We start from the raw sequence: 26,946 nt of genomic DNA, 5'->3' as shown, positions 1-26,946 counted from the left end.
TTGGGACAGTAGGATGGAGGACCACATCTTATTGTGACCCCATCTTCACTCGAAGAGCTTGAAGATGTAAGAGGAAAAGTTTATGCGTTGTTGAAGGGACATGCAAAGCACTCCCTCCTCAGTTGTCTTTTCGTATTTCCTATGTATCTGGTTGTTGTTGTTCATTATTACGAGATCAGTTGGTTGAACTGACTCTTTGTTTCTTGATTGATCTCAACTCCAATAGGGTGCCGAACTGAGGGTAGAGGCTGAGTTGAGATGTCGTCTACATTGTCTGTCTGTCTGTCTGTCATGTCAGTGCGTATGCTCGTTGTAAAAGTAAAGAAAAGAGTAAAGAATAGATAACAGAGAAAGGCCATGCTTGAAAGATCAGCTGTCACCCAGTACACACCACCACCACAACCGCTGCCGTGTGTCAGTTAGTCCAAACACAGGATGGCGTCACGTGATGATGATGATGATGATGATAAAGAGATTATGACCTTCTGTTTGAGGGGGAGGAGACTTTCATAAAAGCAGGCGAAACCCCCAGACCTTCTTTCAGTGGAGTCACAGTCATCATGGGGCAAAGACGGTCTATGAATGCCAAGTCATCCTCCCGAAATGTCCCCGATACCGAGTGGGTGTCTGAAAAAGTGAGAGAACAAGCGAGAAAACTCAAACTCTTTATGGATGACACACTCTTTATGGACGACACATTGCGACTCAGTGACATTCTGGAGGGACCTTTTCCTTCTTACACCTAGTGTCATCCTTCTCACCTAACTATGATTCATTTCAAGAGCGCCTGAGGTCTTTTTAAACGTGGCCTAAACAGATGACCCAGACCCCTTATGACATGGCCATGGCTGGCTATTTCTATCAAGGACAGGGTGACACTCTGCCAATGGGAAGCCACAGACAAACCCTGGAGAGAACATCTGAAAGCACGCCAAAGTCCCCTTTAAATATTTGTGAGTGCTTTGTCCTAAAGGGGAAGTGAACGAAAAATACAGACGTTTGGTTTCCAAAGGAGCACGGAAGGGAAGAGTCGAGTGTCTTGTTCACCCCTAGTGACAAAGTTATTCAAAAGTGTACAGCCGTTCATACTAGGGCTGGGATGGGTAACTCGGGTACCCAGGTCGGATGGGTACCGAGTAGGACCCGGGTACCCATAGGACTACCCGGACCCGTGGTTAGTCATGTGATATGTAGTTTAATGACAAAAATTATCTAGAACTCTATGGTTATACTACAAGTCACTAATGTTCGCATTTCTTTCTGACTATGCACCCATTCCTTCTGACTTTTCATATGGTTGAATAAAGATATAACTTAAGTCAACTTCAGTGTATGCATGACTAGATCGTTTAATACATGTATCTAAATACGTGTTGCAAGTGCTATGGTAAAAAAATCGGGGTTGTACTTTCTCTCCCATGGAAAAATCCATTTCTTATGGAAAAGAAACACAGGTGTCACTCCGTTTTGGAAAACTGAGGTGCAGGCCAGGCACCGGAACGAACAAATCGGGGCGCGCTGCCTGGCGAACAAATCAGGAAACAGGGTGCCAGTCCCTTTTCTATAAACATCAAGAGCGAACTCACACACACTGCATTCTATGCAATCAACCATGTTGTCTCGATACAGCTGCATGAAGTGTCAGACCTACAGTCAGTTACCTGTACTGCCCTGAAGTGACATGTACCGAGTGCCACACTCAAGGTCACCGTCACTATGTCCGTCCAAAGATAAGCAGTCAAGATTAGCAGAAGACTCCCCAGGGCCCATGTTACAACTGCCAAGTCGTGGGTCATTTCGCTGCAGATTGTCCAGAACCCAGTCGAAAGAAAACTTCAGCAGCACCGTCCATGTCGACACCAGTGTCACCCGTGACACAGGTGACTTCAGTGACACAAGTGCTTGTCAATGTCCTCGACCTAAAAGAATGCATCACACAACTCCGTGCGGGCATCACACCACGTCTAGGAAAAAGAAAATGTGACAGAAGCCCCTCAAGAAAGCACTCTTCAAAGCGCCGACGACGTCATCAGTCGGAGGAGGAGATGGAGGTAGAGGATGAAGAAGATAGATCATCTGAGCAAAGAGACTAACGCATGGGACATGCTGCTCTACTGTTTTTTCCAGTTTCCAGTCGTTTCGAGTTTCCAGTTTTTCCAGTGTTCCAATGTTCCTACCGTTTCCTATCGTTTCCAGTTTGTTTTCCAACGGCACTTTTCAGGGCCACCCATCTCTCCCGAAAGAACGCTTTTCATCCATCCCTCAAACCCAAACAAAGAACCCACCACCTCCCCGGAAACGAATGTGCCGCCCTCTTGGATGTGCGCACGCCTCCTGTAAAGGACATGCCGCCTTCTTGGATGCGCTCGCCGCCGGAAACGGTTGTGCCGCCATCAACCCAAAGTGGTTACTGTAATGGGGCACACAACTTCTTGCGGCGTTAAACACCAAACGAACAAAACAAACAAACAGTCGTGATGAAAATACTCTTTTTTGCTGGGTTTTTTAAGTCAAGTGTAATCTACAATGTTCCAGCACTGTACAGAACCTTCCAGAAACGAATAAGACTATAAAAGGGTGCAGGAGCGTGCCTCTCTCATCTCACATTACATCTCTTATTACAGCGGTTGTGTGAAGATCATTGTTTTTACCATAGAAATCCAGCCTAGACCTGTTTCGGAAGCTTGACCACTGTTGCTGCCAGGTGAATATTATCATCACTGCTATTACATCTGATACTGCCATTGTAATTGTACTGCCACTCTATTGATAATACAGTTGAAAAAAAGAAGATTGTATACCATATCTTTGACGTTTGTTGGTTTAACACTGAATTTGTTTTTGCATAGATGTCAGGGTTGACTTTTAGAAGTCCAGACGTAACAACATGCATACTGCACAATAGGACCCCAAGTCTCGCAAAGAGCTACTTCCAGTACCAGTATTTCTGGTGACACATCTAAACTTATGAACCCATTCTGGTTTCGAAATGCGCTAGGCGGGACCAAATATACCGCCACGCTTGGTTGTCACTGCTTTTGACATTCGTAATAGTTGGCTTACTTCGGAATAATATTACTTGCTACTCCCGCAAAGTTATTGGTTTCTGACTGACAACAGACAACCTTGGGACCGTTCATTCATGAATGAATGAATTCTGATATCTGACAGCAGTGTCAAGGAATCCGCGCATTCTATGTTGACATTTGTGATAACTGACATTTCATATCAAAGTTGGACAAATCTGCTTTAAGATAACTGGTCTAGAATAACGTTTATTGTCTATTGTCCAATGAACCATTGTATTTGCATGCTGAACCATTACAGCTGGTACAAACACAAGACATGTTGATAAACGAGGGCTGGCTGAAAAGTTCTAAGCCTAAGTGGGATATCTAAATCGGATTGAAACAAACTTTTGCCACCAACAAGTTCAATCATTTAATGAATCATAGACATAAGAACTGCAAATATAGTGTTATTATTGTCTTTGTATCAGACCATCTTGTGAACCTACCAATTGAAATCACCAGAAATGGACAAAACTGGCTATAGGGCAGTCATCAAGTACCTGCAACTGAAAGGGCTAACTCCAACACAGATACAAGCTGACATGGTCTCCACTTTAGGGAATGATGCCCCTTACTTTTCCAATGTAAAGAAGTGGGTTGCGGAATGCAAGCGTGGCAGAGAGAGCCTTGACGATGACCCGCGTCCAGGAAGGCCTTCAACAGCAACCATTCGGGAAAACATTACCCGGGTGCATGACATGGTGATGGCTGATCGACGATTGACCACACGACAAATTGCCGGTGTTGTGGGCATCTCTCATGAGAGGGTTGAGCACATCATCACCAACAAGTTGGGAATGACAAAAGTTTCTGCAAGATGGGTGCCAAAGCTCTTGACAGCGGATCAGAAACGTGTCAGATTCCTGACGTCCCGTGACAATTTGAAGCAGATCCCGATGAATTTTTGGCCCGATTTGTAACCGTGGATGAGACTTGGGCTTTATCACTTTCAACCAGAAACCAAAATTCAGTCTAAACAATGGAAGGATCCGGAATCACCAGCCCACCAAAAAGCCAAGTCGGTTCCTTCTGCTAGAAAAGTGATGGATTTAGTCTTTTGGGATTCCAAGGGTATTCTGCTGATTGACTATCTTGAAAAAGGGCAGACTATCCATGGAAGATATTATGCTGACCTACTGAGTCAGTTGCGTGAAGCTATCAAAGCTTAGCTACGGGGAATGCTCACTAAAAGAGTCCTGTTCCACCAAGACAATGCTCCTGTTCACAAATAGGTGGTTGCCATGTTAACGATCCATGATTGTGGCCTCGAACTCATTGACCATCCCCCTTATTCACCCGATTTGGCCCCGTCAGACTTCCACCTGTTTCCCAAAATGAAAAAGGAACTAGCCAGTCGCCATTTTTCCTAGTAATGATGACGTCATTTCCGCTGTGAATGACTTTTTTAGGGTGGCTGAAATTTGTTCTTGACTGGCATCCAGGCCTTGCAGCATCGCTGCCATTGGTTAAGTTTAATTTTCATTAGTGAGCATTTGTTGTATTTTCGAGTAATATTTTTACCCATCAACTGAACATTTATTATAAATTTAATGTGCATTATTCAATGTCAATTCGATATCATGGCTGATCCCAGAACTCTTCAAAACATTTCTATTGTGTACCAGTATCCATACTTAAAAATCAATAAATAAGCGTTAGATTTAGTCAATATTTTTTTCAAAGGTCAAGATTACTCACAAAATATAAAAACATTCTTCGTAAGTATTCCCAAATGCCAGGCATGGACAGAAAACTGTCCCAGCGTGAATTAGAATATTTTCACCAGCATACACTCTCACTAGTGTCAGTATCTAGATTCACACAGGACCTTATGTGAGAATCCCATGATGTTTTGCAACACCATGTTGGTGACAAGTATGTCCTAATCCAGTGTTCAGTGTAGATGGTGTATTCTAACAGTCACAGACATCTTTTCAAGAACCAGTGCTTCAGATAGGACTTTAATGTGTTTAAAACCTTTATACACAATACGAGTTGTCCTTTCATAGGCAATGTATGTTTGACCATAAACTATTCATGAGAAATGAGAACACATAACATATACTTCTAACATACCAACAATTCCTTACAATGCTTACATCCAGACAAAATTGATAAATTAAGATGTAGATTTCATCTTTAACTAAACATGCTTTACAAATGCTAAATGGGGTTTAATTATGAAGTTAATTCATGTCAAACCGAATACAAATTGCATTTGTGTGATGTCACTTTTCAGAGCTCTTAAGAACAAACATTGTAAGGATTTAATCATCATTATTTACAACTACGTTTAATAGTTTTGTATGAATCAAACTTGATTTTTCAGAGCACACACCATTATCATCGTGATAATGGCACATGTTTTTTTGTTAGCACAGGCCCTCCTGTAAATGTCTTTGCATAACATGATTACTGAGAGAGATGACAAAAATTCACAACATGCACATTATAGGCCTGACTATGACTATATTTTGTATCATCGCTCCTTGACACTAAAGTATGATTATATGACGTTTCATATCAAAGCTGAATATTTAATATTAGAAAGTGCTCAGGTTAGATATAATGTAATGGAAATTTGCCATAACACTGTATGATGCATTTATGGCGAGCATAAGTATATTAACAATTGCAAATTCCTTCTTTTTTTTCTTTTGGACAATAAAACACAAACAAATTAAATCAAATGAACGACTGTTTCACATGTTCACTGCTCACATTTCAACGCCATCATTGTATGTGTGATGATTAATCGATCAATATTGACTCATCAACATTGACAATTGTACCAGCCTATCAGCGAAGTCATTTGAACTATGAGTTCTAGTTTAGGAAAATACACGTCAAATTTAGAACAGTTTCAAAACAGAAGTTTACATGACTGTCACTGCCTCAATTAGAAAAGCTGCATATATGCTTTCTGTAAAAGGACACTATTTCCAGTTTTCGAATACACATGTTGCTTATATTTAGAAGCCAGATGTACGTAATGTGAGTCAAAGAAAAAACATCAGCTTGTGTTGTACCTGGTCAGTACTGATGTAACCACAAACACAGATTAAGTCTATTTAAGAGTTTTTAATTCCCTCCCTTAAGATATATTGACTGGACTTCTCTCCTTACGAAGTACTGGAGATAATTCTATCCTAACGAAATAACGGAGATACTTCTCTCCTTACACGCTATCGTAGATACTTCTCTCCTTCGAATTACTGGAGATACTTCTCTCCTTACGAATTACTGGAGATACTTCTCTCCTTACGAGGTACTGGAGATACTTCTCTCCTTACGAAATACCGGAGATACTTCTCTCCTTACGAAGTACTGGAGATACTTCTCTCCTTACGAAGTACTGGAGATACTTATCTCCTTACGCACTATCGGAGATACTTCTCTCCTTACGAAGTAATGGAGATACTTATCTCCTTACGAAATTATGAAATACTTCTCTCCTTACGAAGTACTGGAGATACTTCTCTCCTTACGCACTATCGGAGATACTTCTCTCCTTACGAAGTAATGGAGATACATCTCTCCTTATGAAGTACTGGAGATACTTCTCTTCTTACGAATTACTGGATATACTTCTCTCCTTACGCACTATCGGAGATACTTCTCTCCTTACGCACTATCGGAGATACTTCTCTCCTTACGAAGTAATGGAGATACATCTCTCCTTATGAAGTACTGGATATACTTCTCTCCTTACGAGGTACTGGATATACTTCTCTCCTTACGAAATACCGGAGATACTTCTCTCCTTACGAAGTACTGGAGATACTTCTCTCCTTACGAAGTACTGGAGATACTTATCTCCTTACGCACTATCGGAGATACTTCTCTCCTTACGAAGTAATGGAGATACATCTCTCCTTATGAAGTACTGGAGATACTTCTCTTCTTACGAATTACTGGATATACTTCTCTCCTTACGCACTATCGGAGATACTTCTCTCCTTACGCACTATCGGAGATACTTCTCTCCTTACAAAGTAATGGAGATACTTCTCTCCTTACGAAATACCGGAGATACTTCTCTCCTTACGAAGTACTGGAGATACTTATCTCCTTACGCACTATCGGAGATACTTCTCTCCTTACGAAGTAATGGAGATACTTATCTCCTTACGAAATTATGAAATACTTCTCTCCTTACGAAGTACTGGAGATACTTCTCTCCTTACGCACTGTCGGAGATACTTCTCTCCTTACGAAGTACTGGAGATACATCTCTCCTTACGAAGTAATGGAGATACATCTCTCCTTACGAAGTAATGGAGATACATCTCTCCTTATGAAGTACTGGAGATACTTCTCTTCTTACGAATTACTGGATATACTTCTCTCCTTACGCACTATCGGAGATACTTCTCTCCTTACGCACTATCGGAGATACTTCTCTCGTTACGAAGTAATGGAGATACACCTCTCCTTATGAAGTACTGGATATACTTCTCTCCTTACGAAGTACTGGAGATACTTCTCTCCTTACGAATTACTGGATATACTTCTCTCCTTACGCACTATCGGAGATACTTCTCTCCTTACGCACTATCGGAGATACTTCTCTCCTTACGAAGTAATGGATATACTTCTCTCCTTACGAAGTACTGGAGATACTTCTCTCCTTGCGCACTGTCGGAGATACTTCTCTCCTTACGAAGTACTGGAGATACTTCTCTCCTTGCGCACTGTCGGAGATACTTCTCTCCTTACGAAGTACTGGAGATACATCTCTCCTTACGAAGTACTGGAGATACATCTCTCCTTACGAAGTAATGAATATACTTATCTCCTTACGCACTATCGAAGATACTTCTCTCCTTACGCACTATCGGAGATACTTCTCTCTTTACGAAGTAATGGAGATACATCTCTCCCTATGAAGTAATGGAGATACATCTCTCCTTACGAAGTAATGAATATACTTATCTCCTTACGCACTATCGAAGATACTTCTCTCCTTACGCACTATCGGAGATACTTCTCTCTTTACGAAGTACTGGATATACTTCTCTCCTTATGAAGTACTGGAGATACTTCTCTCCTTACGAAGTACTGGAGATACTTCTCTCCTTACGAAGTACTGGAGATACTTCTCTCCTTACGAAGTACTGGAGATACTTCTCTCCTTACGAAGTACTGGAGATACTTCTCTCCTTACGAAGTACTGGAGAAACTTCTTTCCTTACGAAGTAATGAAGATACTTCTCTCCTTACGCACTATCGAGATACTTCTCTCCTTACAGAGTACTGGAGATGCTTATCACCTATTGGGGGTACTTCTCTCCTTACAAAGAACTGGAGATACTTCTCTCCTTATAGGGGCGGTCTGGTAGCCTTGTGGTTAAAGCGTTTGCTCGTCACGCCGAAGACCCGGGTTTCGATTTCCCACATGGGTACAAATTGTGAAGCCTATTTTCTGGTGTCCCCCGCTGTGATATTGCTTGAATATTTCTAAAAGTGGTGTAAAACCATACTCATTGACTCTCTCCTTACGAAGTACTGGAGATACTTCTCTCCTTACGCACTATCGGAGATACTTCTATCCTTATGAAGTAATGAATGAATGAATGAATAAATGAATTTTTTATTTCCTCCAGAAGTTACATCCGAATATTTACAAAATTCCGGATATTCAAAGAGCAAATGCATTGTGCTAACATTTATATAGATGGGTGCATTATTAACACATAAAATACATATACATATGTATACATATATATACACACATACACACACGCATAAATTTTCGTTATTTACTATGTACACAAGTGAGCACTATTAGGATACAACAGATTAATTTGAGGTTTATCTTATACGTTTCGGAAATTTAAGACATATTCACAGAATATCAATGATATGTTTTCCCATGTAAATTGCTTCATAATTCCAGATTTATGCTTGCTGAGCCCCAGAGTAGTGCGAGCATATCATTTTCTTCCAGAAGTTCAACTTGAACACAACTTTCAATATCCAGTTTGTCAATGAGGGTGGAGAAGAATTCATTTTGATCATTTATAAAATATTCAGTGTAGAAGTACATGTCTGTCATAATCATAGACATGTCTGCCACATTTAGCACATCCACGTGATGTAATGTTTCGGAATGCGATCTTAAGGGAATATTGGATGCAATACCTAAGATGGGGATAAGTTAGTGCTAGTTTCCATAGTACATGTAGTTTAAGTTTAGATTGAACTGACCAGATCCTCTCTCAATGACAGTCTGTTTCCACCTACCTTCTTCATATGAGGTGTGCATAACATACAATTTTTCTCCATTCTTTTTTACAAGGAAATATTCCAATACTGATAAAGTTCATAATGACCTTTATAAGTTTATATTTACAAGCATTTAATTTGATTGTGTCACATATGCTAGTGCTAGTTTTGATATTATCAACATTGACTAAGGCTAAGGTTGCACATATAATATGTTTCCTAGGAGAGAAGCATGAGTTTGTACACAGTCTTCCGAGGAGTAGTAGCCTGCATTTGTCTATGTATCCTGTCAGCGTCCACATTCCAAGAATTGCTATGGTTGAATCAGTTGATGATGTTTGGTCCAGACCTTGGATGACTCCAGCAAAGTGCCGTTGAACATTTTCTATCTGAATCATATCCTTACCACGTATACCGCTTAACAGCTCACACGCATAGAAGCTGGTAGAGAGAACCATTCGGTGCCATATTATAACACGTACGAAGTACTGGAGATACTTCTCTTCTTACGAAGTACTGGAGATACAGCTCTCCTTACGAAGTAATGAAGAAATTTTTCTCCTTACGAAGTAATGGAGAAGCTTATCTCCTTACGAAGTCCTGGCGATACTTCCCTCCATACGAAGTACTGGAGATACTTATCTCCTGTCGGAGGTACTTCTCTCCTCCTTATTTGGACTCTAAGGATAACCGACCAGTTCCAGGACCCAACCAGAGTGAGAAGTTTCCACAATGTCGGATGTATTCCTAAGCCCTCTGCAAATCCACATATTCGTAAACCATGGTTTAACAATAAGTGCAAACAAGCTAGGAATGCATGGAAAAAGGCTGAGCACTATTTCCGTCGCCATCCAATGGTACATGATTTGAATAAATTTAAAATTTATAATGCTAAAGCCAGACGTACGTTTAAACAAAATAAATGCCAATCTTGGCAAAATTTTGTTTCCAAGATAAATTCTCGTATGCTCATGTCTAAGGTATGGAACATGATCCAGAAAATTATAGGTAAAGGTTATAAATCTAGCATACATCAGCTTAAAAATGGAGACGAACTATTGACTGATCAATCGGAAATTGCAAATAAACTTGGTGAAACATTAGCAAAACATTTTTCTTCCTCTAACCATGTACCTAAATTCTAAAAAATAACAAAAACTGCAAGAAACGAAAATAATAAATTACTAATCAGATGAGGGGGAAGATTATAACGAAATATTTTCAATCCATGAGCTTTATACAGCTCTTGGACAAGCACACGATACTGCTACAGGAGCTTATAATATACATGATCAACTCCTGAAACATTTACCAGACTCATGTTTAGAAACCCTTCTACTAATTTGTGATGAAATCTGGACATCAGGTGAATTTTCATCCTCATAGCGAGATGCTATCCTTGTTTCCATACCTAAGCCAGGACGTGATCATACTGAGCCTTCAAATTATCGTCCAATTTCATTGACCAGCTGCGTTTGCAAAACCATGGAACGCATGATCAATAATCGACTTGTTTGGTACTTAGAAACCAATAACCTAATTACAAATATTCAATGTGGTTTCCGTAAAAATGGAAGTACAATTGATCATTTTGTACGTTTAGAATCGTTTGTTAAAAATGCCATAATAAACAAACAACATTCAGTGTCTATCTTTTTCGATCTCGAAAAGCATAAGCAGTTCAGAATATTTTCAGACTCTCTTTTATGTCTCCAGGCTATTCACAAAATGTCCAGTACACATCCACTTTTACTCGAAATTGTCGAATTGTGTAATGATCTAGCTACTGGCCAATACGACATCGCTTTCTGTTGGTTACCCAGCCATGTTGGATTCGTTGGTAACAGGGGCGGTCGGGTAGCCTAGTGGTTAAAGCGTTCGCTCGTCACGCCGAAGACCCGGGTTCGATTCCCGACATGGGTACAATGTGTGAAGCCCATTTCTGGTGTCCCCCGCCGTGATATTGCTGGAATATTGCTAAAAGCGGCGTAAAACCAAACTCACTCACTCACTCACTCACTCGTTGGTAACACATTGGCTGATGCTGCTGCAAAAGCAGCACTCAACAAATCTGTGACACCACTTCTAATCCCCCAAAGTGATATTAAACTCTTGATTAGATCGTACATCAGAGATCTAATGCAAAAGAAGTGGGACACCCAGGTAGGTATTAATAAATAACATAACATTAAACCAAATATCGGTTACACCTATTTGGGTTGTGAGTCCAGATTTGACGAGGCCATTTATGACGATGTATCCTCAAAGGGGGTTGATGTAGTGTAAAATTATTGTCCCCCTGAGAGGATTATGTAAGTCCATGTCATTCAAAGAATATTTCTGCCTACTACTATTTAAAACGTAGAAAATGTTTATTTTTACTTGTGGCTAACTTTGCATACAGTCGCCAGCGACTGAAGGGATGGTGTAAATCCTGCTGGGGTCCATGCAGGTAGCAAAGGTACACTAAGTCCTCATGGTCCCCAGTATGGTGGTCTACCTTCGGTTGCTGACGATCTATAGCCCGTTTTTATCTTGTATCGTTATGTATAGTGCTATTCTCTTTTACGATTCCGTACTAGTTTTATATCTTTTTCTGTGAGAAATCTAGTTACTTTACTGTCCTTCGTTGACAGGTTTTTCTGTTTCAATATATGTATTATGATTAACTATTGATAGTCACGATATGGCTGAAACATTGCCGATGTGACTTAAAATTTTAACTCACTCACTCACTTACGCATACAAGATTGTTTGCCGACGACACATCCCAATGTGTCGTGGTAAATGACCCGAATACAGCAGCACATTGTCTGAATAACGATCTAAGTAGAATATCCTCTTGGGCAGAAAACTGACAGGTCGATTTCAACCCTAATAAAACAGTATCTATGCAATTTTCCCGGAAGATTGTTCCAAATGTAAAACCAGTTTTGAAAATGAGTAAGCAGAAAGCACCCCACACCATGACACTTCCGCCTCGAAATCTATCAACTTCCTGTATACAACATTGGGCGTAACATTCATGACGGCGCCTCCACACCCTCGCCCAACCATCAGCAAATCGAAGATTAAATTGGGATTCATCACTGAAGACGACTTGATTCCAATTCCTCTGAGTCCATCGTAAGTGTCGCTGTGCCCACAATTGACGTTGACGTCTGTGTAATTGAGTCAGAATCGGCCCGCAGTATGGCCGTCGTGCTTGAAGGTGAGCAGTTCTCAGACGGTTTCGAACAGTTTGCGCACTCAGTCAACCCCTAAACGTTTATTTCTGATTGATGTAGCCGTCAAAAATGGGTTATGGAGGTGACGTAAGACAATCTGACGATCCTCTGCATGTGACGTCACACGTGGTCGACTAGGCCGAGGGCGATCAGCGGGGGTAACCGTTTGCTGTAGACGCGCCTGTAAATCATAGACAGTCCTTCGACTACAACCCATCGTCCTTGCGACTTCAGCTACGGACGTTCCCGTCTGCAACATGCCGATGGCACGTTCACGTTGCACATTTGAAAGGCGTGGCATGACAAATGGCTGTAAAGACTTTTGTTTTCTAGTGTTTTTCTTTTTTTGTTAATGACTGCCAACAAGTATGGCTGAAAACACGTGCGGTATTATGGCCACGTGACCAGTTGCACGTGAAAAACCACTTTTGCTACTGAAGTGCTGTGCACATGATTTTGATCGATTCACCTGCACAAAAACGGGTGTTATCTGAAGACAATACGTGGCCATTACTGTTTAAGTACACAATAAGGTCCCACAATGATAACTGGTCAAAATGTTAAAAGTTTAGGATTGTGAAGTTTTTAATTTGGTTCAGTATATTTGAATATATGTGATGCATTGGTTGAGTGACTTGTAGGTTGTATTGCACTGGAGTAAAGGGCTTCAATGCTTAGGCCTTTATTACTAGAGGGGCGGTCGGGTAGCCTAGTGGTTAAAGCGTTCGCTCGTCACGCCGAAGACCCGGGTTCGATTCCCGACATGGGTACAATGTGTGAAGCCCATTTCTGGTGTCCCCCGCCGTGATATTGCTGGAATATTGCTAAAAGCGGCGTAAAACCATACTCACTCACTCACTCACTCATTATTACTAGAAGGATAGTCTGTAGGTAAAGTAGAACTCTAGTTTTGTGAGTTGACAAATAACATATTCTCTAGAAGCTAATATCGACATATTCGTTCATTTGTTCTGGTTAAGGTTTGATTATTTTAAATGCTATTCATGGGATCAGTAACACTTTATAAATCTATGTTACTGTTATTTAGGGTGTGACATGATAAAAACTACTTATTTGTGATGTGGACAGATCAAGCACACATGACATAAAAAATAGTTTGAGCATTGAAACCCCAAATGTGGCCAATCAATACAATTCTGCACCTATAAAATATACGCCTAAAAAGAATATCGGATAATTGGAAATAACTTAAAATTTCCCAAACGCAAGACAAAAGTGGTTTTAGATGTTTATTTTATATGTCATATAAATAAGCAACAGATGATAATTGATTGTTCAAAATTGCCACACGTCATTGTCATCATCTTCCCGAGGCAAGAGTTAATTGACTTTCAAAGTCCAGTTTCCACCCTTGCCAAACTAGGCTGGAATTCCTGGGCTCGTTCGTAGCGCCACCAGTGGTTATCACGAGTTATGTGCCATCCAAACCTCTCCTATGGACCAATCAGATTCCACCTCTCGCATCACTTGCATTTGATTCAAAGAAAATGTCGGCGCCCACTCAAGACGATCTGATATTGTGATAAAACGGGTCTTACATCGCTAAGTGCATCAAATAACATGAGCTCCTTGATTAAAAACATGAAATGATTTGGAAAATATATGTTGACGTCAAGTGGGGGGTACACATCGACCGAATTCTGCAGTTTACGAACCGGATTTCGATTTCATTGCGCTTGGACTATGCATTAGTCTAGCCAAGATATTACTCCACAACACCAGCCTAGTTCGTCAAGGGTGGAAACTGAACTTTTAAAGTCAGTTAACTCTCTTGCTTCGGGAAGATGCATAGTCATTGACTCAGGTAACATGTAGCACACATGGAACAGTAAGTTTTCAAGGTGGGGGCCATCTTGGTCAAGATCTTGTATGGCCACCATTAGAATCCAATTTGACTGGCATCGTCGTCCCAGGGAAGCAGTCACATCCTAAATTGTGGCCTGGGGAATGTTCACACACTCTGATTGCAGTGCTCGTGCCAGCTGTCGGAGGTTTTGTGTTTGTTGCTGACGTGCATGCAGTCGTTGATCCAGTACATCCCATAAATGTTCGATTGGGTTTAAATCTGGAGACCTGTAGGGCAATGAAAGGACCTGGATGTTGGGATTCCTCAAAAAGGTCGTGTGAGATTGGGTACTGTCTTGTTCGAATATGCTTGTTGCACAAAAGAAAGAATGTGTGGCCGAAGAATCTCATCCATGTAACTTTTTGCCCATAAAGTCCCTTAAACTTGCACCAAGTCTGTTCTACCAGGTCCGTCAAAATGACACCTCGAATGATCGTCAAGCACGAATACCTTCATCCTTGTTTTGCCGTATTTGACCGTTGTGGTTTTTTTACACAAGTGATGTAGCTGTATGAATCTGTCCTGTCTTCTAGCATACGTAGTGATACGTGGTCGACCGGACCTGGGAAGGTCATGTGATGTCCAGTGTGCTCAGCGGAAAACCTGGCTATGGCATAAAATGACTCTCCTATTTGCAGTTTGCCGATGGTGGTGTTGTGTTGGGCTTCCCTAGGTTGTGGTATGTTTTCACTGCACACTGGCTTTGAGACAAGGCATACTGAGTCTCTCAATGGTGATTTGAGGGAGCCTGTCCCACTCCTCTTGCAGTGCCTGGCCAAGTTCAGCCAACATGGTCAGCGGCCTATGACTTTGACGCACACTTCTCCTTCTCATGTCACACACGCGTTCAATGGGGAACATGTCTGGGCTCATTGCTAATGTTGTACTGCTTGAGGTTAGCATTGACGATTTGTACATGATTGTGTGTTTGTTGTTTAACGTTGCACAGCAATATTCCAGCTATATGATGGCGGTCTGAAAATAGTTTGGAGCTTGGACCAGACAATCCAGTGATGGACATAATGAGCATCGGTCCACGCAACTGGGATACGATGACATGCATCCACCAAATCAGCGAGCCAGACCACCTGATACTGTTATTCGCCTTTCACGGCAAGCATTGGGTTGCTGGTTTGTGCATGAAAGTCATAACGTCGTCCCACACGCCTCAACACAGGACAAAAAGGATGTCAGTATGTCGTGCAGATAGTACTGTACAGTGACCCTTCCTTGCACAATATGGAGTGGGGTGAATCGTGCTCAATTATTGTGATGACACCCAATACCATAACTGATCCTATGCCAAATCGGTCATGAGGTCTCATGTTGACATTGGCTTGGTGTTCATTTCGCCTTTGTCAGACATGATCACTCTTATGAAAGAAGTGAATCAGGACTAATCTGATTCCATGACACATGACAAGCAACGACGACCCCAGTTCCAACGTTTTGTATTGACGTCTGTTGGCAGAATGATGATTTGTAAGGGGTGACACAACACGTGACCGTCGAGCATGGAGATGAACTGCATGTGGCCATTTTCTAATAGTGTGACCCTTAACTCGTAATCCAGTGGCCTGATGAAAGTTTGCAGCTATAATATCATTTTGCAGTCAGGTTTCGGATCAGTCGAATCTGTCCTCATGTGGTTGACCTGGGAAGATCTGAAACTATGTTACAACGACTTGGACTTGTCTGCTCCAAAATGACTCCGCCGATAGGTCGCATCAGTCTAAACAGTTAATGTTTGATGGGTGTGAACTAAGGGTGTGCAATATTACCGGTACATCGGTAAATTGGGGTTCATTCTTTCCATGATACGTGCCACAATGACATTATATCAGGTGCTTTCAAATAGAGATGATTATCATTTGTTTTTGTTTTACACTTGCCAAATACCAGCGTGCATCCAGGGTCCCAAGATCAGTGTTCGAAATAACCATGCGTGTAGGCCCTTGGCAGGTAGATCTCGTGTCGGCCCCTGCTTCTAATTTGTATGGGTCCTTATGGCCAGCATTAAAGTAACATGGCGATTTATTTGTCACAATAAGCGGCATTTTTGTAAATGTGGCCTGCAGGTTCTTATTCTGTTGGTCTTGCGTATTTATTAAATGAGTTAACATTATGTTTACCAGCATCTTGTTTTGTTCTATTTATAAACTTCAAATCATACCTTGACGTTTCAGATTTCTTCTGAATTCAAAATTTAGAAATATACAATATATCGTGCTACGTATCGCAATATTTGCATTGTAAAATATTGTGATACGCTTTTATCCCTGTACTATACCTGAAACTTACTGCAACTGAATTTATGAGGATGCCACACAACTGTATCTCAGTGGCCTGTAAGGATGTGTTCTTGGCCAGGCAAGCCAATGGGTCAAAGCCTAACACCATCAGGGAACAGAAGTTCTGAGAATGATCAAAGCCAAAAAAACCACCAGGGTACAGTGGTTCTTAGAATGATCAAAGCCTAACACAATCAGGACACAGTGGCTCTGAGAATGATCAAAGCCCAACACCATCAGGGTACAGTGGTTCTGAGAATGAACAAAGCCCAACACCATCAGGGTACAGTGGTTCTGAGAATGATCAAAGTCTACACGTTTAGGGAACAGTGGTTCTCAGAATGATCAAAGAACAAAACCACCAGGGCACAGTGGCTCTGAGAATGATAAAAGCCCCAAACCATCAGGGCACGGTGGTTCTGAGAATGATCAAAGCCCAAACACCACCCGGGTACACTGGCTATGAGAATGATCAAAGCCCAACACCATCAGGGCACAGTGGTTACGAGAATGAACAAAGCCCAACACCACTAGGGTACATAAGCTCTGAGAATGATCAAAGCCAAACACCATCATGGTACAGTGGCTCTGAGAATCATCAAAGCCCAACACCATCAGGGTACAGTGGTTCTGAGAATGACCAAAGCCCCAAAACCACCAGGGTACAGCGGTTCTGGGAATTATCAAAGCCCAACACCATCAGGACACAGTGGCTCTGAGAATGATCAAAGCCCAACACCATCAGGACACAGTGGCTCTGAGAATGATCAAAGCCCAACACCATCAGGGTACAGTGGTTCTGAGAATGATCAAAGCCCAACACATCTGGGAACAGTGGTTCTGAGAATGATCAAAACCCAACACCAACAGGGTACAGTCGGTCTGAGAATGATAAAAGCCCCAAACCATCAGGGCACGGTGGTTCTGAAAATGATCAAAGCCCAAACACCACCCGGGTACACTGGCTATGAGAATGACCAAAGCCCAACACCATCAGGGCACAGTGGTTACGAGAATGAACAAAGCCCAACACCACTAGGGTACATAAGCTCTGAGAATGATCAAAGCCAAACACCATCATGGTACAGTTGCTCTGAGAATCATCAAAGCCCAACACCATCAGGGTACAGTGGTTCTGAGAATGACCAAAGCCCCAAAACCACCCGGGTACAGCGGTTCTGGGAATTATCAAAGCCTAACACCACCAGGGTACAGTGGTTTTGAGAATGATCAAAGCCCAACACCACCAGGGAACAGTGGCTCTGAGAATGATCAAAGTCCAACACCATCAGGACACAGTGGCTCTGAGAATGATCAAAGCCCAACACCATCAGGGTACAGTGGTTCTGAGAATGATCAAAGCCCAACACATCTGGGAACAGTGGTTCTGAGAATGACCAAAACCCAACACCAACAGGGTACAGTCGGTCTGAGAATGAACAAATCCCAACACAATCAGGGCAGAGTGGTTCTGAGATTGATAAAAGCCCAACACCACCAGGGTACAGTGGTTCTGAGAATGATCAAATCCCCCCCAACACAGGGTACAGTGGTTCTGAAAATGATCAAAGCTCAACACATCTGGGCACAATCGTTCTGAAATGATCAAAAACCCAACATCATCAGGGCATAGTGGCTCTGAGAATGATCAAAGCCAATAAACCACTAGGGTACAGTAGTTCTGATAATGATCAACAACCGACACCATCAGGGTATAGGAGATCTTAGAATGATCAAAGCCCAACACAAGCAGGGAACAGTAGTTCTGAGAATGATCAAACCGAACATCAGCAGGGTACACTGATTCTGAGAATGACCAAAGCCCAACACAACCAGGGTACAGTGCTTCTGAGAATGATTAACGACCAACACCATCAGGGCACAGTGGTTCTGAGAATGATCCAAGCCCAACACCACCAGGACACAGTGGTTCTGTGAATGATTAAAGCAAAACACCACCAGGGCACAGTGGTTCTGAGATTGATCAAAGCCCAAACACCACCAGGGCACAGTGGTTCTGAGAATGATAAAAGCCCAACACAACCAGGGTACAGTGGTTCTGGGAATAATCAAAGTCAAACACCTTCAGGGCACAGTGGCTATCAGAATGATCAAAGCCAAAAAACACCAGGATACAGTGGTTCTGAGAATAATCGAGCCAAACATCAGCAGGGTACAGTGGTTCTGAGAATGATCAAAGCCAAAACACCACCAGGGTACAGAGGCTCTGAGAATGATCAAAACCCAACACCTTCAGGACACAGTGGCTATCAGGATGATCAAAGCCAAAAAAAACACCAGGGTACAGTGGTTCTGAGAATGATCGAAGTCAAACACCACCAGGATACAGTGGATCTAAGAATGATCAAAGCCCCAACACTAGCTGGGTACACTGGTTCTGAGAATGATCAAAGCCCAACACCATCAGGCCACAGTGGTTCTAAGAATGATCAAAACCCGACATCATCAGGGAACAGTAGTTCTGAGAATAATCAAACCGAACATCAGCAGGGTACACTGATTCTGAGAATGATCAAAGCCCAACACAACCAGGGTACAGTGCTTCTGAGAATAATGAACGACCAACACCATCAGGGCAGAGTGGTTCTGAGAATGATCAAAGCCAAAACACCACCCGGGTACAGTGGTTATGAGAGTGATCAAAGCCCCCCAAAACCCAGGGTACAGTGGTTCTGAGAATGATCAAAGCCCAAATCCATCAGGGTACAGTGGTTCTGAGAATTATCAAAGCCCAACACCACCAGGACACAGTGGTTTTGAGAATAATCAAAGCCCAACACCACCAGGGTACAGTGGTTCTGAGAAAGATCAAATCCCAAACACCACCAGGGTACAGAGGCTCTGAGAATGATCAAAACCCAACAACATCAGGGCATGGTGGTTCTGAGAATGATCAAAGCCCAACACCACCAGGACACAGTGGTTCTGTGAATGATGAAAGTCCAACACCTTCAGGGCACAGTGGTTCTGAGATTGATCAAAGACCAAACACCACCAGGGCACAGTGGTTCTGAGAATGATCAAAGCCCAAACACCACCAGGGTACAGAGGCTCTGAGAATGATCAAAGCCCAACACCATCAGGACACAGTGGATCTGAGAATGATCAACGACCGACACCACCAGGGCACAGTGGTTCTGAGAATGATCAAAGCCCAAACACTTCCTGGGTACACTGGTTCTGAGAATGATCAAAGCCTAACACAATCAGGGCATAGTGGTTCTGAGAATGATCAAAGCCCAACACCTTCAGGGCACACTGGTTCTGAGAATGATCAAAGCCCAAACACCACCAGGGCACAGTGGTTCTGAGAATGATAGAAGCCTAACACCACCAGGGTACAGTGGTTCTGAGAATGATCAAAGCCCAACATCTTCAGGGCACAGTGGCTATCAGGATGATCAAAGCCAAAAAAAACACCAGGGTACAGTGGTTCTGAGAATGATCGAAGTCAAACACCACCAGGGTACAGGGGCTCTGAGAATGATCAAAACCCAACACCATCAGGCCACAGTGGTTCTAAGAATGATCAAAGCCCAACACATCTGTGAACAGTGGTTCTGAGAATGATCAAAACCCGACATCATTAGGGAACAGTAGTTCTGAGAATAATCAAACCGAACATCAGCAGGGTACACTGATTCTGAGAATGATCAAAGCCCAACACAACCAGGGTACAGTGCTTCTGAGAATAATGAACGACCAACACCATCAGGGCAGAGTGGTTCTGAGAATGATCAAAGCCCAACACCACCACGGCAAAGTGGTTCTAACAATGATCAAAGCCAAAACACCACCCGGGTACAGTGGTTATGAGAATGATCAAAGCCCCCCAAAACCCAGGGTACAGTGGTTCTGAGAATGATCAAAGCCCAAATCCATCAGGGTACAGTAGTTCTGAGAATTATCAGAGCCCAACACCACCAGGACACAGTGGTTTTGAGAATAATCAAAGCCCAACACCACCAGGGTACAGTGGTTCTGAGAAAGATCAAATCCCAAACACCTCCGGGGTATAGTGGATTTGAGAATGCTCAATGTCCAGCACATCTGGGCACAGTGGTTCTGAGAATGATCAAAGCCCAACACCACCAGGACACAGTGGTTCTGTGAATGATGAAAGTCCAACACCTTCAGGGCACAGTGGTTCTGAGATTGATCAAAGACCAAACACCTCCGGGGTGTAGTGGATTTGAGAATGCTCAGAGCCCAACACATCTGGGCACATTGATTCTTAGAATGATCAAAACTCAACATTATGTGGGCAGAGTGGCTCTGAGAATGATCAAAGCCCAAACACCACCAGTGTACACAGGCTCTGAGAATGATCAAAGCCCATCAACATCAGGACACAGTGGATCTGAGAATGATCAACGACCGACACCATCAGGGCACAGTGGTTCTGAGAATGATCAAAGCCCAAACACTACCTGGGTACACTGGTTCTGAGAATGATCAAAGCCCAACATCATCAGGGTACACTGGTTCTGAGAATGATCAAAGCCCAACACCATCATGGCACACTGGTTTTGAGAATGATCAAAGCCCAACACCACCAGGGTACAGATGTTCAGTGAATGATTAAAGCCCAACATCTTCAGGGCACAATGGTTCTGAGATTGATCAAAGCCCAACACCACCAGGGCACAGTGGTTCTGACAATGATAAAAGAACACCACCAGCCGGGTACAGTGGTTCTGGGAATGATCAAAGCCCAACACCACCAGGGCAGAGTGGTTTGGGGAATAATCATAGCCCAAACACCTCCAGGGTACAGTGCTTCTGAGAATGATCAAAGCCCCACACCATCAGGACACAGTGGCTCTGAGAATGATCAACGACGGACACCATCAGGGCACAGTGGTTCTGAGAATGAACAAAGCACAACATCATCAGGGCACAGTTGTTCTGAGAATAATCAACCACCGGCACCATCAGGGCACAGTGGCTATGAGAATGATCAAAGCAAAAACACCATCAAGACACAGTGGATCTGAGAATGATCAACGACCGACACCACCAGGGCACAGCGGTCCTGAGAATGATCAAAGCCCAAACACTACCTGGGTACACTGGTTCTGAGAATGATCAAAGCTAACACCATCAGGGCATAGTGGTTCTGAGAATGATCAAAGCCAAACACCACCAGGATACAGTGGTTCTGTGAATGATGAAAGCCCAACACCTTCAGGGCACAGTGGTTCTGAGATTGATTAAAGCCCAAACACCACCAGGGCACAGTGGTTCTGAGAATGATAAAAGCCTAACATCACCAGGGTACAGTGGTTCCTAGAATGATCAAACCGAACATTAGCAGGGTACACTGATTCTGAGAATGACCAAAGCCCAACACAACCAGGGCACAGTGGTTCTGAGAATGATAAAAGCCTAACACCACCAGGGTACAGTGGTTCCTAGAATGATCAAACCAAACATTAGCAGGGTACACTGATTCTGAGAATGACCAAAGTCCAACACAACCAGGGCACAGTGGGTCTGAGAATGATCAAAGCCCAAACACCACCAGGGCGCAGTGGTTCCGAGAATGATCAAACCGAACATTTGCAGGGTACACTGATTCTGAGAATGACCAAAGCCCAACACAACCAGGGCACAGTGGTTCTGAGAATGATAAAAGCCTAACACCACCAGGGTACAGTGGTTCCTAGAATGATCAAACCGAACATTAGCAGGGTACACTGATTCTGAGAATGACCAAAGTCCAACACAACCAGGGCACAGTGGGTCTGAGAATGATCAAAGCCCAACACCACCTGGGTACACTGATTCTGAGAATGATCAAAGACCAACACCACCAGGGTGCAGTGGTTCTGAGAATGAGCAAAGCCCAACACCACCAGGGTGCAGTGGTTCTGAGAATGATCAAACCGAACATTAGCAGGGTACACTGATTCTGAGAATGACCAAAGCCCAACACCACCAGGGTGCAGTGGTTCTGAGAATGATCAAACCGAACATCAGCAGGGCACAGTGGGTCTGAGAATGAGCAAAGCCCCACACCACAAGGGTGCAGTGGTTCTGCGAATGATCAAAGCCCAACACATCTGGGCACAGTGGCTTTGGGAATAATCAAAGCCCAAACACAACCAGGGTACAGTGGTTCTGAGAAAGCCCAACATCACCAGGACACAGTTGTCCTGAGAATGATCAAAGCCAAAACACCACCAGGGTGAGAGGCTCTGAGAATGATCAAAGCCCAAGACCATCAGGACACAGTGGCTCTGAGAATGATCAACGACCGACACCATCAGGGCAGAATGGTTCTGAGAATGATCAAAGCCCAATACCATCAGGGTACAGAGGATGTGAGAAAGATCAAAGCCCAATACCAACAGGACACAGAGGTTCTGAGAATGATCAACGACCGACACCATCAGGGCACAGAGGCTCTGAGAATGATCAAAGCCCAACACCACCAGGGTACAGTGGTTCTTGGAATGATCAAAGCCCAACATCATCAGGGCACAGAGGCTCTGAGAATGATCAAAGTTCAAACAACACCAGGGTACAGTGCTTCTGAGAATGATCAAAGCCCAACACCACCAGGGTACAATGGTTCTGAGAATGATAAAAGCCAACACCACCAGGGTATAGTGGTTCTGAAAATGATCAAAGCCCAACACCACCAGGGTACAGTGGTTCTGAGAATGAACAAAGCCCAACACCACCAGGGTACAGTGGTTCTGAGAATGAACAAAGCCCAACACCACCAGGGCAAAGTGGTTCTGAGAATGATTAAAGCCCAACATAACCAGGGTACAGTGGTTCTGGGAATGATGAAAGCCCAACACCTTAAGGGCACAGTGGTTCTGATAATGATCAAAGCCCAAAAACCGCCAGGATAATGTGGTTCTGAGAATGATCAAACCGAACATCAGCAGGGTAAACTCATTCTGAGAATGACCAATCCCCAAACACTAACACCATGTTCGAATTGTTACCTTGTTTCGTTTTGTCGCTGTGTGTACATCGGACCTGACTGCACTTCGTAACGTTATGACTGTACAGGCCGACTGTCAACAACGTCTGAAGTGGCCGTGACTGCTCATAGCCTAGGGGTTGAGTAGCTTCCCTTTGACTAGAAGCAGTTACTCTAGCGGACAGACCGATAGATTGTCGCCAAAGGCAAGTGAAAACAATTGCGTAACTGTTGCTTCGCCACAGTATAAGAAACAGATTTCAGTTGGAACTATATTGCCTACTGTCACTCTCCGACTTACACATAACTTAACCTGTGACGTATAACACACTCGCGTGATAACCTCCATGCATGCACGTTAACAACAAACACCAAGCCTCCGACAGCTGGCACAACCACTGCAGGCAGAGTGCATGAACATTCCCCAGGCCACAATTCGGGATGTGACTGCTTCCATGGTGTATTGAACGACAGTTATGGCGGGCTGACAACTGTTATTGCTTCGCTTATGACACATCTCAAAACGAGGCCGTTGATTGGGCCGCTTAGCACAATGACATATATACCAAGACTAACGGCTCAATTGCCTTATATTACATACGCTTCACATTCATACATTACATCCTTCCCTTTCTGAAAATGTAAAGCTTTGGGGAATAGATGTACAATGTCACACTTAATAAAACATTTGCAAACATGGCAAAGTGTCTTTCTAACGTCACTCTTGTATCTGTCCCTGGATATGAGTCGGTGCATCTCATAAAGAATAATCTCTTCAGTCTATGTGCCCTTAATTATATGAGAATAGTATATGTGCTTTCCCATAAACATGAATTGTGTAAATTGTACCTGAACTTTTCCTTGGTACAATTTTACCAAATAAATGTCACTGCAAATCGGTTAAAACTCTTAGCTTTTCGAGTCTTTGAATATCTGAACATTGACACTGAGAGATATTGATTGCTTTGGCATGAAGTTGACGATGCTTCTTAATTGAAACGATGGAGTCGGATCACTTTTGACACCATGTAATGAACGACAACTTTTATTACAATTCGGGATGTGACTGCTTCCATGGTGTATTAAACGACAGTTATGGCGGCCTGACAACTTTTATTGCTTCGCTTATGACACATCTCAAAACGAGGCCGTTGATTGGGCCGCTTAGCACAATGACAAATATACCAAGACTAGTGGCTCAATTGCCATATTTTACATACGTTTCGCATACATACATTACACATTGGATGATGATGAAAGTCACTTTTGGACTCTAATGGTGGCCATACAAGATCTTGACCAAGATGACCCCAACCATGAAAATCTACTGTTCCATGTGTGTCACATGGAACCTTTGGTAAATGACAATACATCCTTCCGAGGCAAGATATTTTCCAAATCATTTAATGTTTTTAATCAAGGAGCTCACATGATTTGATGCACTTCGCGATGTAAGACCAGATCAGATCGTCATGACTGAGTGCATTCTATCATGACGTCATTTCTGGAGATTCGAACATGTTGTAAATTGGATGACGTTATGTTTGAGAGGAACATGAATTGTTCCCAAAAATGTGTCTGGGCAACGCAGATAAATTCAATGGCCGAACGATCGTGTCCAAAAGTGGGAGAGATATGACAATCAGGTTTGGGAGAAAAGGGACAGATAATTGACTTGAGACTTGTGAGAATTGGTGGGAAAGACCAAATTTAAACCCACCTGTTCATAAAATGACATTGCCGAGGTCAGATTTTATTCAGGGAGTCATCATTTTTTTAATACAGGTAAATATTTTATTAACATCATGGAAGAGGCTGCATATGATATTGATATTCTATAAATGACTCGTGGTCGATGTTTATCATACAATAAAACACTAGAGATAGAGTCGCTTATTTCTAAAATAAAAAGGACAGGGAAACATAGGCCTCTGAGCAGATACATGTAAATCCCTGCTTAAGAGTCCCATCACCCGTGATGTCCATGGTATCACAAACAGAGGGTTGCACTGGTCAGAAATTGAAGACCACTTTGTGGTTCACTAACCCTTGTAACATGAAGCACACGATCAGATCATGAAACATAAATGTTACCATGTCCACCTGGCTTGACAATCAGCAGGGGGCTGAGGTCCCGGGAAATATGTGGTGTGTCGATGGTTACTGTTTATCAGGATTCACTGCATACCCTAATCACTACCCTACCCCGACCCTTTCCCTTCCTCTAGCCCTAGCCCTGCCCATACTCTTACACCTACCGCAGCCCCTTACCACTACCCACACTAATGACGTTTTCACACTCACTCCATGCTACAAGTTAAAACCCCAACTACATAGCAAATGAACCCATTTGTAGCCCCCCAAAAGCCAGACACTTAAACAAATATTATATTGCCATGGCAGCTACTATGTTTTAAACGTTGACCTACCTTTAGAATTCACAAACTTTTGTTGCCCGATGCATCGGCGAAATACTGCCCTGTTCCGTAAGAAAAATGGCTCCCTGCAATGCCGAGACGTTGTAGTGAAGTGTAAAGGTGTGCCTGCTATAAAACAACACCCGTACTTGTTTACTGCGCAGCTCATACATATTTATTAGGATATGACACCATTGCATTACGTAAGGGTATTTATTACAGCACAAGTCGCTTGCCTTGGGAGCCAGTGTGTATTTAGGTTTTATAGTTGTCTGAGCTAACAAAGCAATGCTTGAAGGACAGTGTGTACATGTAAACGCTATAGTTATCACGTTCGTTTGTTTTGTGTACATGTTTTACACTTACCAACCGTGGATAGCTGTGATGAGTTATATCACTATCAATGTGTTGAGTTTGTGGTTGATATTGTGAATCATTTTAATAATAATTATGTCAAACATTCATTATTCTGTTTGAAAGTTCTACTCTTTACGTGGATCCTTCCCACATTTAGCAAATGTTTTCATTGTATCTAGAAGACGTCTGTTTTGTTAATTTAGCCCTTAAGTAAGTGTAGTTATTTACTTTTTGTACTTTCTCAGTTCGATATATGGATGGGCTAAACAAATGAACTGTTAGCTTCCCGTTGCGACAGCATGTGTAAAATAAACTACCTACTCGTTGTAACAATGGCTAAACACTGTGTGTTGTTTTGACACATGGCCATAAAAATAACCAGTCACAATAACCATGTCTGACCTCAATCCCGTGCGATGCACACCGTATCGATTTCAATGTATGTTTAATAGTGTTACAATGGGATTTCCAATGTGTAACTCAAAGGCTAACCCAGAAATAGGTTCGCACAGAAAAATCCCTGTGAA

General features: G+C 42.7%; 1 protein-coding gene across 1 annotated transcript in view; it reads right to left on the bottom strand.

Annotated features, from left to right (window-relative positions):
- LOC125381029 overlaps nucleotides 1-26,179 on the bottom strand; it is a 40,831-nt gene extending 14,652 nt beyond the window's left edge. Inside the window, exon 1 of the mRNA XM_048397100.1 lies at nucleotides 26,075-26,179. The gene's annotated coding sequence lies outside the window, so the exon portion shown is untranslated. The remainder of the gene's footprint in view (nucleotides 1-26,074) is intronic.
- Nucleotides 26,180-26,946: the final 767 nt, after the last annotated feature.

This window comes from Haliotis rufescens, unplaced genomic scaffold (genome assembly GCF_023055435.1).
Source record: "Haliotis rufescens isolate VD_foot unplaced genomic scaffold, xgHalRufe1.0.p SCAF_16, whole genome shotgun sequence".
Taxonomy (NCBI): Eukaryota; Metazoa; Mollusca; class Gastropoda; order Lepetellida; family Haliotidae; genus Haliotis; species Haliotis rufescens.
This window is presented reverse-complemented; position numbering and strand designations above follow the sequence as displayed.